Here is a 15,871-nt window from a genome sequence, read left to right as displayed (position 1 = left end):
TGACTCTTGACAAGTTATATTAGCCTCCAATGAAGGTGACAGGGCGCGTTATTAATACGTCGCATTCGTTTCTCCTGGCGAACGAAACGTGGCCGGACGGTCTGTCTCGGCAACACGGCAAATGCTCCAGGTCAGGAATTTATATTGCTTCTCGTCTCTCGCTTTTTATTATAATATTTTCACAAGAGAGCCGAGAGAGACGAGACAACGTTATTGACGTTGGCCAACAAAGTGAACAAAGTTTTTTTATTGTAAAAAATAATCACTCTCGGAAGAGGCAGGTTGAATACATAAGCAGGATAAGTGCAATTGCACAAAGTATGGAAAGAACTCTTTGTGTCCATCACGGCTCAAAGGATAAATGTTAGATTAGCGTCATTCTCTTTGACAACTCGCATAACATTTGCATAAGATAATATTTAAAATCAAGCAAAGAACGCAGATATTAATTATTTAAAACAAATTAAAACAGTGAAAATTAAAAGTTGATTTAATGTTTTTAATTTAGATTAAATAGCATCTTGAATAATTTGTATGCTCAAAATGGGCAACTCTCAAACAAATCTACTGGAAAATTATATAAGAAGATTCCCAAAAGAATAACTTGAAAACTAAATAATTTTGAAAAATATTTAAGCTAGCAATTAATTCCATCAATATTTCCCACTGAATATGAACAACACTATAATTGTTTTTGAAACATTTTTATTTAAATGAGGCTGACATTTTTATGATTGCGTTTTTAAAACGCTTTAATTTTATATTTCAAGATGCAATCCTATGGCAAACTAGAAAAAGTGGAAAATAAGAAAATTTCATTGATTAATAATCATTCAAATGAACCAATGAATTTCAATTTAATCATGACTTGCTTTATATAAATATGTGAGCATAAAACTTTTTTGCGAAAATATCAAATTATTTCAATTTAATCGTTATTTACTTCAAGCTTAAGGAGTTAATTACCATTTTACCAATTTTAGCACGGAGCTTAGTGCATATGGAGGCGCGGTAACAGTTGGTTATTAGCCCGGTTTTGAATACATTAACCGCAGATCGCAAGGAGCGTGTCGCGCACACGAATATTAGCTGTCAGCACATGGCAAAGTCCCAGCGGATTATTAGATTCGCCTCTTAATTATGCGCACACTGCTGTTCCTGCGCACGTTCCCCACACCTAATTCCATTATACGCATTCGAGGAATTCTTTATATGATAATTTCCCCGTGCCCCAATTCAATAAACCGCTCCACTAATATTCCAGCAGTTTATTTTTAACCTCAGAAATTCGGTTAAATCGAAATATTAATCAAGATAAAAGTCGTGAATGGAATTTTAATGACGCTCTTTGCGCAAATGAAAAGCGAGAAATAATGTTCCTTTTGAAAAGAAACTTTTCTTCAGCCGCCGTGCATTCACAGGGAGCGGCGTGATTTAAAAAAACCGGGCTTTCTTCTCATCCCCACTGCAAAACCATCTCATCATATTTTGCGGACAAAAACTCGGCAGCACTAATTATCAAAACCATCCCCCGCCGCAGACATTTCTCCTCGGGCTGAAAAAGCTGCCGCGAGTTGTCAAGTCGCATACTTTCCCATCTGCCTCTCTGGCTTCATAACTTTTATTTTCCATTTTGAATATTTATATCACGAGAGAGCGTTTCAAAACGTGAATGCTTTTCGCTTTTTGCCCCCTCTTATTTGCAAGGTGGGTCCCGTGTCTCGATGCACAGACATAATTTTTGAAAGGCTGCCAAGCGGCGTCCTTTGCTCTCTCGGCGTGGGTTTATTTTCGAAGTCGTCGCGCGTTAAAATTTGATTCGCACCGCATTACAGCGTAATTAGATCGCGGTACTTTTCAACATCAAGGTCTGCCGGCAGCTCAAAAATCGTGAGAGTGAGACACGTGACCCTTCAAGTACATCACATTTCAGGCTCAAGTACTTTTTGCTGCAGACTTTGCAAGATTTGTATGAAATCTTTAGAACTGCAGATGAAGATCTTTTCATTTTCATACAAAGTGAGAATATTTCTGTTCCCCTACGGAAAGTAAATTTGCTATCAAATTATTCGGTAAACTAAATTTAAATTTCATCCATTTTGAAAAAAAAAAATATTTAAAGCTCTACAAATAAAATTGGAATTTAATTTTTGCAAGGAAAAAAATGCACCTTGGTAATTTCAACGATAAAATATAATTAACAATTATCAGAAATATAGATTAAGTCAATTTATTCATAATTATGGATTTTACGAAATTATTTCTCCTCTTTTTTGTTAGAAGAAAGACATATTTTTTTTTTAATCTTACCTCTAAAATCTAAAACTAATTTACTTAATAAAAATAAAATATCATTCGTATTCAACTTTTAACCCAAACGATTTTTTGCACATCCCACCACGATCATCTCCCATCTTTCCGATCATGATTTATGTGCCTGCTTGAAATATTTGAAAAATGTTGAGCGCTGCAAATCTGACATAAAAATCTTTTTCAAGCAGAGAAAAGGCAGAAAAAGCGTCGGTCAGCCGGTGGTCGTAACGCGATTCCTGGAGGCGAAGGCTTGCAAAGATTGATAGACTTGTTTCCCCTGCGCCTTTTGAAACAGATCCCATTCGGACTGACTTGCTCTCGCGAGCGAATGTACGAGGTATGTACGCGTCTGTATGTGTGCAAGTAAGAGTATTTGTGCGATTAGAGCGGTCTGTCGACCGCAAACGCGGCCGCACCACGCACTCCTTTTCTTTTCTTTCAGCCAATCAATCAATCAGCGAAGCCCCTCGGTCAACTCATTACCACCCAGCAAGTGAACCGCACAAAATCAAAGATCAGCAAGTCCCAAGCCAAATCTAATTACTGCGTGAGTTGAATTCCTGATGAGAGGAGCAACATTTGTCAAATACTTTCCTTCAGTGTTTTTTTTTTATTCAAGGAAAAAATTCTAGTTTACTTATTATTGTGAATGCTGTACTAAAATTGGTAATATCTCAATACTAATTAATATATAAATAAAATTTCGAAATTTCCAGGAGAAGAAGTAGTATCATGTGACCGCGTGTTACGATCAAATTGCAATTGCTGACCACATTGAATTGCTTGAATAATTTATCAACGTGCAAAAACAAGCAAACCAGTTGTCGGCCCCTCGTTTTCAGCGGACAAGCATAAAATCGGCTGTTTGCATAATACGCCAATATTTCAAGTCGTCGACTCCTCAGTCAAGTGAGACGTAGAATCTGTGGCACGCCTTGAGGAACGACACACAATTTTATTTGCTGCCAGACGCCTCTCCAGATCGTTATTACTTTTGACACCAACTCTTGACTTGCGATGTGGAAGAGGAGCAAAGTCAAATATTGGTTCATCTGAATTCAATTAAGTCAAAACGATTTTGAGCTTTTAGCTCCTTTGATTGGGAAATATATTTCGGTGCCAAATTTCTTTCATTTCACAAGCATCGTTGGTTGCGCCAATGAATTTATTGGTCTGAGAGAGGAAGCCGTATTTTATGATGTTGGTCCAAGTGGCAGGCGCACTCGTACGGATTAAAAGCGTATCATTTCAGGCTTAATATTTGGACTTTATGGCTGCAGAGGCTGATTTATGACAAGTACAACTCCCTCATTAGAGCAGCGCGCTTTCTTGGGCCAATGAATGAACGGTTATAATGTAATAGGCTGGCTGGAGACATCAGAAAAAAGGAGCGGGACAAGACGGCACGAAAAAATAACAGACCATTTATTTCAGCAGCTGCGACTGAATTAGAACTTTTTGACACGCCACAAGGTCGGCGCCGGAATTGATTAATAAGAAAAACCACTGCAGCCAATTAATTTATTCAACCTTAAATGAGGAGAAATTTTGTTTGCTTCTTCTATAAAAAGGATTTTCCTCTACAATTTTGAATATTTGATGAACTGAAAATAAAATTCTAAACAAATTTGGCCTTTCTAAGCCTTTTTTATAAAAATTTACGGAAGATTCTTTAGAATTATTCTCGGTAAGAATTGAAAATTTGTTAATTTTTATGTAAAAATAAATAATTATTTTAATTTTTGAAAATAATCATACTATTTTAACAAATCTTGCTGGCTTTCTAAATTATCTTATTGAATAAAAAATAATGAATATGCCGAAGCTGGCCAGTGTGTTTGCATATTTTTTTTCAGCTTTAGTGTTGGAGGAAAGAATTAGCACGTCAAGAGAGCGCCAAAACGCGCAAATGAATAATTAATTTGCGTCTGCCTGTTTTTCGTGCCAGCACGAAGCTGCCAGTGTCTGCCGCCCTGACATGCAAATTTCTCGGCGGGCCACGATATAAAAAGGCGCGTCCGCGATTTGAATTATTGTCGCGATTTGCGTGTCACGTGTGGGCGTTTGGCGAAATTCAGAAATCGCACATCCATCAGAGGCCTTTCACTTTCGGTCGACGTCTGCAAATAAATGCGGGCCGTAAAAATCGCGTGAATGGGGAAATTCGAAATTCACGCTGACCCGAATTCTTGCCCAAATTGGTATTCATGGGTGGCTGAAAATCGATTTGTTGCGAGAGGAGTCGTGTGTTGACGCGAGAGATGCTTTTGATATTCGTGCTGCGTCGCAAACGGCAAATTCTGCTGCGAGGGGACACATTTAGCAGAGCCAGGAGAAGTGAAATTGCGACACCCCGGAACGATCGAGGGTTGCTTTCGGCGGCGTGTTATCTGTCGCAGAGAGCAAACGACTCGTTTTCTCCAACACTTATCAGCAGCCCTGATCACTCTGCATGCGGGTTAAATATTATGCAAACGTTTCAGATTGAAACCAAAACCTCTTCCTTTATCACCCTTTTATTCTTGTGTTCAAAAGCTTAAAGAAGCATTGAAAATAAGAATATGGAATTTCAAACCATTACATGTTTTTATGCTTATGTTTTTTAAATTAAATTGAATAAATTAAATCATGCTGATGAGTCTAGGGATTTATCAAAGTTGTGATGTAGCGCTTAAATTTCTAGAGAAAAACAGCTTAAATATTGGGTTATCATGGAGAATTGCTCTCTTATTAAAAGGTCAAAATTTTAGTATGGTATTCAGGCATTTAAAGAATTGTTTCTCTTGCATAGATTTCCAGTTTAATTAAAAAATTAAAACCTTTTTATCCTTTAAAAAAAAAATTATAAAATTATGTAAGATTAAACTCTACCTAAAAAGCTATCAAAATGAATCCGACGTTATTTTTATTATTTTATTTTCTAATTTTCCTCCATTCCGATGTATTTAGACGATTTTCTTTAATTTAAAATAAACGTCATCCATTCCTTTCACGATCAAAACATTTCCTTTCTTAATGATGATTTTAGAGACCACAACCATCTCCATCATCTGTTTCTTTCTTTTTTCTTTTTCTTTTGTGGTTGGGTGGGTTTTATTTGTTGAAACGCCACAAAATGAGGCTCCGAACGGGCTCATTCCTCAACGAAATATTGGCCAAAACGAGAGGCACGCTCTTAAAAAACGTAATCAAAGCAGACAGACGGAGACGAAACAAATTCTCCGCCGTTGAATATAGAAAAAAAAAAATAAGAGATACGAATGGCGGTTCCTTAATGGCCTGCGCTGAGATTTCTTCGAATAAAAATAAGCATCTCACCTCAGCAGCCCGTGGGCCCAGCAGACAATAATCATTTTCCGACCGCAATGCGTGGGTGTGCGTTCCTTAGGAGAAATAAACACAAAAAGAAGGGGAATTGAGAGAGAAAATCTAAACGCAGATGAATAAATATGGCTCAGCATTCCAATCAATGTTATCTGAACAACGAAAGCAAGTGTTTTGATATATCGATCTAGATAAGCCGTTGTTAAATTAATTGCTCATTAATTATGCCAATATTGACGCCGAAGCACCGCGCCAGATAAAAATCAGTCTGCGTGCATAATGAGAGACGGACAGTGAGAGGGAAAGGAGTATTTTGCTCATTACTCATTCAGAATATTTACCGGGCGGCCGAATCTGAAACGCGAGCGTTCTCCGATATGGTGCGTCGATTCGATGATTACCTGCAACACAGAGGAAAATAATTTGATTCAATTCCCAGAGGAGAAAGAGAGAGTTTGTAAATAAGTACATAAGCTTATGTGTATAGTGAGCTGAAAGGAAAATGAGATAAAACACGTCCTGCATGTGTGTGAATGTACTTTGGCAGTTGAGCCACCCACGCTAACAGAAATCGAGGCAGTGCTAATAAATTATTCCGCCATATGTCTACAGTCGATTCCGCACGTCATAACACAATTTCGTTCTGGTAAATGCGTTTTAAACTATAACATTTTGCATGACCAGCCTCAGATTGAGCTTTTTACAAGTGCAGTGGCATTGTTAACAACAACTGATTTAATGATTTGCAACAAAAACGTTACGAAGTAAGATTTTGAAAATAAATTTGCAATTTCTGAATTTCTTATTAAATAATATTGGTTGGTTCAAACTGGAGAACGAAAAGTTTAAATTGAATAAAAAATAAAAAAGGGAAAGTAGAACAAAGAATTAAAATTATTAAAAAAAAAATTAATTAATTTAATTTGGGCATTTTATTTTATTTTATTTTGTATCAACCTGCTTAAATTTTCATATTTTAAAGTTATTTTAGTTTATAATTGGTGGAGGGGGAGAGATTTGTTTTCTCGTCAGCATGAAGACTGTTTTTAATAATTATTTATAATTGAAAAATATTTTAACATCCTTGCTGCAAAAAAAAGCATGGCATGCGTGTATAAATATTGAGGGGAAATGTAGCTTTTTGCCTGTTAACCGACGAAACGTGGTCGATAGAAAATAAAAAGCTTTACACGTTGGCGGAAGTGTGATTTCTGAGCCGCAATTTTAGCGCCGAACACTTTTTTGTGTATATAATTACTCTCCAACGGAAAAAAAGCCTTTTTGGCAATTACTCCCATCGATTAGAGTTGAGCGAAACAAGCAGTCGATACTTAAATCATTGGAGAAAAGTTTCTTCTTCCAAAATTACTCGGCGTCACGTGAGAAACTACTAATCCTCGGAGTGCATGTCTTATTATTAATCGCGGTAATTGCATTTGTAATATACTGAGGCGATGCACTCTTGAGGTCAGGTGGCGCGACCTTGTTGGGTCAGGCTAGTCCTTTCACCAGATGGCTGATTGCCAGGCACGACGACATTATGCATGCAGCAGCCGAACCCAATGGCCTTTTTTTACATTTTTAATTGTTGCCTGTCTGCACGCCTCAATTCTCTCCGGACCTTTGTTTCGTCTCCCTTGACACGTTTGCTCTAACGATGGATTTGTCGAGTATTCTCTCCAGAGATTCGTCTCAACCTTTTTGTCGACTTTAATTGATAAAGTTTCGCCGAGTTGGAGAGAAGCTCGTGTAATTAAAACGGAACGAAAAGGTCGCGAAATGAAGACAAATCCCCTTTAAAACTTTTATCCAGACAAAGGCAAATTGAATCCTCCTGCTGCTCTTCTGAGAAGTTTGTTCAACAAAACAAAGTTCCAAATGAGCGGCAAATAGTATAAAACAAAATTCCCACCGTGCGTGATGAGATGAAACTATGTTTCGTTGTGTCAGATGCAAATGAGGGTCAAAATTCCTCTTCTCTTTCCTCGCCTGTCGGACCGAAAGATATGAGGGATTCTTCTTTAATGCCAGCTTTTTTTTTTATCTTTCTCCCAAACAACAAAACCGCCTCCGCCCTCAATACCCCTAATAATTTACACGCCCAAACTTGGTTTAATCTTTTTGTAATGATTCAATTCTCTGTGCGAGAGAGTTGTTAAATTCCCTCTCCTCTCGTTTGAATCTGATAAATGTACAGCCAGCTGGAGTTTTATTCTTTTTTCGAGAGAGATGTGCACGTATGCAGAACAACTTCTGGCTTTGCTTACTTAGCAGCTCAGCATACCAAGTGTGTATATCGTGAGCGAGCTTCTTGCCCAACAACACGACAACCGGGGAAATAACTTGAGCCAAGTTTAATCTGATTGTGAGCTTTGCGATATGGAGATGCAGATCAACAAACTCCGCGGCCGACTTAATGCAAAGGGGAAATGAAGCCATACCACCATATCGATGTACCCAAAGGGACTATAAATAGGCTTTATACGACTACTAACTTTATTTCCTCAAATGTATGCCGAATCCTCAGTAGACTTGTTTAACTTTAAAAGGGTGAGATTAGATGGAAAAAGGGAAAAATGACAAATTGATAATTATTAAACGTGAAATTTTATGAATTTCTTCAACTAAATTTAAATCAATAGAAAGTAAAACTAAAATACTGTAAATCTAAACCTTTCTAAGGTCGTTTGATTTTGTATATAGTTTAGTATTGTTGTGTTTTTTTTTTTTAATAGAAGAAAATGTATAAAATAAAATTTTCTTCTAAATTTAGAAAATAAATATTTGCAAGTTGTATGAAGCCTCATGAGAAAGTTCGGTATGTAAAAAATCAATTAAAAATTAATTCACTGCCACTTCTACAGAAAACGTTAATCCCAAATCAGGTGGTAGTTCTTTACAGCAACTAACTCGGTTCATCTGAAATACCCAACTGGGTGCTTTTAGCATAAAAATTTCACCTCTGCGGTTGGCAAAAAGTGCGTTCGCGCGGCGCGAAACGGCGCCCAAGACGGAGTTTTAAAGTTTCACGCCGCGATTCCGCTCTTTGGCAGCAACGCCTCTGAATTAATAATCCTCGCCGCGGTGGTTGCTGCGGATTTTCGCGCCGGCAATTACTCTTAATTAATTCTCTATGCCCGCCAGTGTTTATTAGAGCCGCACTCCATTTTTGCGTCGCCCACCAGTAATTTATCCGCTCTCAGGATTATTAATATTATTTAAGTCGCGCCACATTTGTCAAATTCCAAACATGTGCGTGGGATTATATTATTAAATTGCGTCCAGATAAAGGTGCGTCGAGATGAGTTTTCCTCGTTTAATTTATTTGTTCGAGAGCGACGCCTACACCGATGCCAGTTCCGCATTCCCATTTGGATAATGAGCATTTTTCGCCAATAGCTTTTTTTTCGTGTGCAGCCAGATCGATAAAATCGGCCGCGGCGCGCGATTGGGTTGACGAGCAAGTCCCAGCCAGATTTCACAACTGTAGTTGGAAAATTCGCTGCTGGCTCGAAAATTTAATTAACTCTGTGCCAAACATTGGATGTGTTATAAATTTACGACGCTTTTATTGCTGTAACTCAATGGGGAACACTGCTGCACTCGGATTTTGATTGTGAATTGGTAATTAGCTGGCGTGTATTTTATGTATTTCGATGGAAGCATTACTTTGCCAAATGAATGAAACGCGCCAGTGTACTCGACACAGAAACCAGTAGTTTGATGCCCTTGCAAAATTGATTAACTCAAAGGGTTCCAGCCCATTTCATCCAAAACAAGAACGGTTCAATTTTATAAATAAACGAACACATTAAACTCAGCAGAGGGTCGTTGATGTTTTTTTTTTTTAAATTAAATAGGAAAATGAAAATATAAATGAAATAATATTTCTCTTTTAATTTCATACCATTTTAATTTTACTGTCACTATTATTTCATTGAGCCTATATATTTTATTTAAAATACATGAAAAACTTTTATTTAATTTATCCCCAAAATTTTTGCTCCTTTTTAAATTTTTTTCACTTCACAATTTTATAAATGAAATAAAAATATCAAAAATATCATATTCCAAAATGTATATCAACTTTGGAGAACCATAAATTCGGTTTTGGGAAGTTTTTACGTGGAAAGTTCGTTCCAGAAATTGCTTTGCTTTTTTCTACTCGACTGCTTTTTTTTCCTGATTGCTGAACTAAACATCAAAGGCCTTTCTCTAATACGCAGGCACACTTTGATATATTTTGTGAGCGGGACAATCAGTTCGATTCTGCCAGGAGAAAAACAATATGCCACAAGCATAAATACGTCTTGTGTAAAAAGGAATGGATCCGCCATATAAACAAAGAGAAACGTGTCCCATTTTTATTTCTTTCTACATTTGCCCGTACATTTGGAAAAGCTCTCTGAGCATGATTCATATTCTCGGAAAGCGTTTTCGGTCAGCGGCTCTCTTTCAATCGACCTTCCATGTTAAGGGGTCTTTTATTCGATGGGAATGGATTCCACCGTTTTCCTCAATATACTGCGATGTTCTCCGGTATCAATATCTGTCACGAGACGCTATCGATTACCGAAACGCACGCCCTCACAATTTCGCTCTCTCAAGCTGGACACGTGTGCGCCAATCAGTGGAAAGAGATTTTCCAGTTTAACGCCATTTCATACATTTTCAGATGATCCCGAAATAATGGCCGCGTTCATCCCTTTCTAGATCTCACCCCCACCGGTGACCGCCCCTGATGAAAAGCAAACTCTGCCGCTGAAGCATTTTGTGCGAAATACGCGTGAGACGGCTGTCTGCCTCGCTCCGTTTCCTCTTCCCTTTCGCTCTCTTTGTTCGCGGGCGACGTGTGCTTTTGACTTGGATTCGCGCAAAGCCTCTCGCGGTGCCGCATCTGCTGCGGTCTTTCGCCCACTGCGTCTCGCAAAATCTCCGCATACAAAATATGCACGTCAAAGGCTATTTTTCACGTAAACAAAGCTAAAGTAATGCTTCCTCTTCTTATTCTATGGGGGTAAAATATGGAAAATCAATACACACATTTTCAGGATTTAATTTCATGGAAAAATAGTAGCATTACGCAATAATAAATTTACAAACTTCTATTTTTAAGTTTTTTTTTTGCAGAAATGGTGAAAAAAAGGATTAATAAGTAAGCAGCTCAAATTTTTAATTAATATTTATTTAATTTTATTGATTTTGAAATTTAAAATTCTTTAAATCTTGAAACTCCAATGATGAAATCTGTCAATTCATTTGCATATCGCAACTGTACTTATTTCTTTATATTATTTGTGTCTCAATCGACACTTGAATGTAACTGTAAAAACGATCGAGTATTTATGTATTATTTATTTATTTGTTTCTCGTTATGTTCAGGAAATGAATATATCGCGGTTATTTAGCGTTATAAATCACACGTTTGTTGTGATGTTAATTGTTTGTGCACATTTAAGGCAGCCTATGGCAGACACGACGGAGAATGCACCTGTCTGGCGCTCGAGGTGAATTGCGCGCAATCGAACGGAAAAAAGCTGCTGCGCGAGACCAAACCGCGAGACGACGAACACGATCATAAAATCACTTTGCATATCATGAAACACTACACCTCATTAAGCAGTGCATCGCGGGATTAAGAGGCGCAGTTGTGGCTCGGAAATCGGAAACTGTTTGGAATTTTTTTATTCGTTTAAGTTATTTCATCATCTACAGACTTAATATGTACTTCAAACGTTGTTGCAAAGAAAATTTTATGATAAATAATAGATTATATTTTTTATAAATAGGATTTAGAATTCTCCGAGGTCAAAAAGTAAGATAGATTTGAATGAAGAAGTTGGTTCAATAAGGTGACGTTCATGGAGTGAAAAAATGAACTTTTTTAATTAAATTTTTGACCAAAAGTGGAACAGAGAATATCTCTTCCCATATTGAGATTCATCAAGATTAAAGCAAATTTAAAATTAATTGAGAGAAGGAAAAGGTGGTATACGATGAAATCACAGCCTTGTGTCCTTGCTCCTATTCCTGCGAGAAAATGTTTGAAATTTTTCGCACTCATTCTCAAATTTCAGCCACAACTTTGTAAATTTCAAATTTAAAGATAAATCCATAATTGAAATTATTTAAAATAAACTTTTTAACACATTTATTTGTTGGTATTTTTTATTATATCTTTTAAATTTGCAGTTTAGATGTAAATTTTACTTGCCGATGACTGCTTTTAATTTATTTTAAAATGAAGAGTCTGACTGGATAATGGAGAGCAAGGCGTGTATGCGCGATTGGCAATTTACAAAGCTCACACCACTTAGCAATAATCTCTGTCCGTCGCCCGGTGAAGTGGCCGTTTCACGGCTAATTGACTAAATTATCGCACTGCTGTCGATCGCGGGCGAGAGTGCCGAGCGATTTGCATGTATTTAATTTTTTCCCCACAAGAAGTGCTATTATTGCGATTTACGAGTTCTTATATTCATGCGCGAGGCCAAACATGAACCGTTTGAATAAAAAAGTCTTCACACCTTTGAATATAAAGCGGGTCGGTTCTCACGTTTCATGTACAAGCAAGTGCAAACTTCATGAAAGAAAGAAAACTGATGCGGGCTTGAGTTACACAAGTTTTTTTTTTCATTTTAGCACAGAAACAGCTGCGAGTGCAAATCATTACGAAACCGGTCACCATGTTTTCCCGTTTTGAGCTCTGTGCGACTATTTAATGGACGTGTCAATATTGGCAAAGTGGTTTATTGCCGCGCTAATGCCCACTGCCGACAATGGATGTGCGTCCCGAGCGGTTGCATAACGACCAGGCTGACAATGCTGCACATTGTATATAATGTGGACATATCCTTGAAATAATTCAATAGGAATCGTCAACCGCCCGACCGCCTCTCTCGCATGACAAATCGGCGGCGGCGGCCGAGAGCAAAACTCTTTGTCTCCTAATGGAGGCCATGCAAAGGCAGAGCCCATTTTCGATTGCATGAGTTTTTATTTATGCAACAACTCTCTAGCGAAGAATGCGATTAGCGAGCAAACAAATCAAACAAAGATAAAAAGGGACGCAGCAATATCTCCAGAGATGAGCCGATGCAGAAACAATCGAACTCGGGGTTGCACTTGTGGCCTAGATTGCGGACCAGCTGGCGCCTCCCCCGAAACAGACGCGGCATTTTGAATACTAATGCACCGGCAGGCTGTCTGTTTTAAAAGACCCCTGCAGTTATTCCCAGCGGCCAAAGTGAGTTTGAAAATATAAATAAAATAAAAGGGCGAGGAACTGCCAAAAGTCCATGGCACCATAATAGAGAGGAAGCTGGAATAAAAATCAATTGTGTGGGACATTTGTGCGGCTTCTTGTTCACAATATTAATAAATTTTTATTTTATTGTTTTGCAGAGGCCATGAAAGGGTTCATAGTTCTTAAAAGAACCCCTACAACCATTTAAAGCAAAATTTAAAATTGTTACTGTGCAAACAAAAATAAAAAATAAGCTTCCACAAACATATTATTTAAATGGCCTCTCCAGTTACAATTTTTTTTTTCAACTTAAAAATACTACTTTTTACAAGAGTAAATTTCAATTCAATTTGATCTTGACATTTTGTGTTCTTTTGAATTCGGCAATAAAAATTGTTTCCGTTAAATTTGTAATTAATCTCCATATAAAAATAATATTCTACTGCGTCATTTAGAGAGAACTAATATCCAAGACCCTCATCATATGCAAGGCATGACGTACCCCATATGACCACCATAATAAGCAAGTCCAAGGTCTCATTCTCCTACCGGAATATTACTCTTTTTTCCATCAACAAAAAACGAAATGGTTTTGATGGGTCCCTCGGCTGGAAATGACAGACGGTTTAATATCGGCTTTGTGTGTGTCACAACAGACCGAGTCGCCACCCCTGGTGCTCGTTCGCCTGCTGACTGACAAGGGACAAGGTCAGCCCCAAGCATATCGCATTATCATTCGGGCTGGAAAAGCGCACAAGGCGATGATATTATATATTGGACTTGCTCGTCGCCGCGACCCACATTGGCTTCTAGATGCAGATTTATTGTCGCTCATATCTCAGTGCAGCAGCCGGCGCCGGTAAATAATGACAGATCAAAATGCCTCTGCCAGACTAATGTTGTCGTGACGTATCCATTTGCTCGATTAAAAATAAAAATAATGTTTTTTTCTTGCTGTTCAGCTTTGTTATGAAATGATTAGGAAAGTCTTTACATAAAATGCAAGGAATAAATAAAATTTCTTACTTGCATTATTACTATTTTTAAATTTTAATTTACGGAAAAATCAAATTCAAGAGGAAAAAAATATTGTGATATTTTATAAAAAAAATTGTGGCTTTTTTAAATGTAATTTTGTGCGTGTCAGTTGGAAAAGCGGCTGACAATTTATTTGACAATTCCATTTCCTCTTCGTGTGCACGTTTTGAAAATTATCTTTCCTGCGCCTACGGTGTCTCTAACTCACCTGAGCGATAAAACCGTGAAATTACTTTCCAACGCGCGCACCATTCACGCGAGAAACAATACTTTTGTTTATGGGCGCTGTCAAATGGTGTTAAACACCCAATTCATCAAGGGCTCAATTTACAGGAGTGCGTGAGTTTTCAAAAATAAAAACTGACACCGGAAAAGCAGCTTTTCGTGCGAGACGATTTACGTTTCGCTCAAAAAAGGGTGAAACGCAACAATTTTTGGCAAAAGCCAACCTGACACAATTGGCTGCAAGTTTCGGGGGTCAATTAATCATCGAGGCGACCAAACGACAGGCGAAATTGAAAAATGATCACACAGTCCTAAGTGGCGTCGTAAGCGAGGGGCTCGTTTCTTGATTAGCAACTTTCCAAATCAATCTCTATCACCCCGACTGATACAAAGCAAGACAGGACGTATAGTCGATTTTGACGTCAAGTTTAATTGCCATTCCCGAAAAAGAAACACTGAGTTGCCGATCGATAATCGTCGTTTTGCGTGCTCAAAGCTTAGTTAGCCGATGGTTCCATATGAAAAACGGAATTGTAAATACGGATTATCTCTCATTGGTTTGCTTTTTATCGATTGTCGTTACATAACCCTATGAAAAATCACCAATTGGACTTTTATTATGTAACATTTCAAAATGTTTTATGATAAATTACGAGTTATTTGAGTGCTCTTTTATTTAAATTCCTACAATGCTGGCTTTTATTTTTATTTCTGATTTCGTTATTGATTCTGAGTTCCTTCATTATTGTGTAACTGATGTTGAGCGAGGCTTTTTGTAAAAGTGATGGAAAAGCGTTCACATTTTTCAACTTCCAATAAAGCCCATGTCAAATGTATGCGGAAGATTATTTGATTTTCTCAGCAGGAGGTTAGAGTTTATTGAAGGAGGTATTTTTCCGGCATTGTAATCAATTTTCAAGTTCAGAGTTGACGAAAGGTCATAAGCTTTTTCGCCCCTTGAAAATATGCAACCTGACACCAAATCCGAGATAACTAAAAGATTAAATTTGTGTCTTTTTCATCAAACATGAGCAAATTTTGAAACAACAGACGTTTGAAGTAATTGAATAAAAGAGAAAATTTAAACTTGATTTCAACGACTGAAAAAAAGTCTATTATTTATGTACTGAGATTTTCAAATTGTATTTTACGGCAATTCAAATGGGCAAATTTAAATTAATAATAACTTAATGAAAGTAATAATTATTTTTAGCTTGGGTTCATTAAAAATCAATTGTAATGAACATGAAATAAACTTGATAGGAGGTTTGATCCACTTTAAAGAGAAGGGTTCGTTCGATTTAAAGAGCACCTTCCCCTAGTATGTGGCTAAAACCAACCACTCCACGTGCGTGTTGAAAGCAAGAAGCTGCAGTGAGTGTATAATATAGAATTTCACAGCTCGGAAAGGGACAAAGGCGGAGATGAAGAGGCGTGAATGGTGAACTCGGCAAAAAAAAACTCCCGCTGCGCTTGCAAATAAAAATAATAATGCACCCTCAACTTTTACATGCATGGGGGTTTGCGGCTCTCGTTAGTTTCTCTGAGCAAATCTGGCTGATTGCGCTCGAAAGGCTTCGGTGTCTGGTAGAAAGAAGGGTTGCAGGGGGTTGATGTATAGATTCGATAGGTCATGGGAAGGCGGATTTTTATGCAATTCTGCCTCAGCGAGAGGGAACGGGAGTGAGAAACAATGCTGGGTACTTGCGCGGCTTCTAACCCTCA

At 37.7% G+C, this 15,871-nt stretch overlaps 1 protein-coding gene across 7 annotated transcripts in view; it reads right to left on the bottom strand.

The window, feature by feature from the left end:
* LOC132193523 (Ca(2+)/calmodulin-responsive adenylate cyclase) overlaps nt 1-15,871 on the bottom strand; it is a 77,754-nt gene that overhangs the window by 48,446 nt on the left and 13,437 nt on the right. For 2 of the 7 annotated variants that reach the window (XM_059614242.1, XM_059614243.1), the window contains one exon: nt 5,979-6,038. The exons of the other annotated variants lie outside the window; for them this stretch is intronic. The gene's annotated coding sequence lies outside the window, so the exon portion shown is untranslated. The remainder of the gene's footprint in view (nt 1-5,978; nt 6,039-15,871) is intronic. 7 annotated transcript variants of the gene reach the window in all.

Source organism: Neocloeon triangulifer, unplaced genomic scaffold (assembly GCF_031216515.1).
Source record: "Neocloeon triangulifer isolate White Clay Creek 2 clone unplaced genomic scaffold, ASM3121651v1 ptg000004l, whole genome shotgun sequence".
Taxonomy (NCBI): Eukaryota; Metazoa; Arthropoda; class Insecta; order Ephemeroptera; family Baetidae; genus Neocloeon; species Neocloeon triangulifer.
This window is presented reverse-complemented; position numbering and strand designations above follow the sequence as displayed.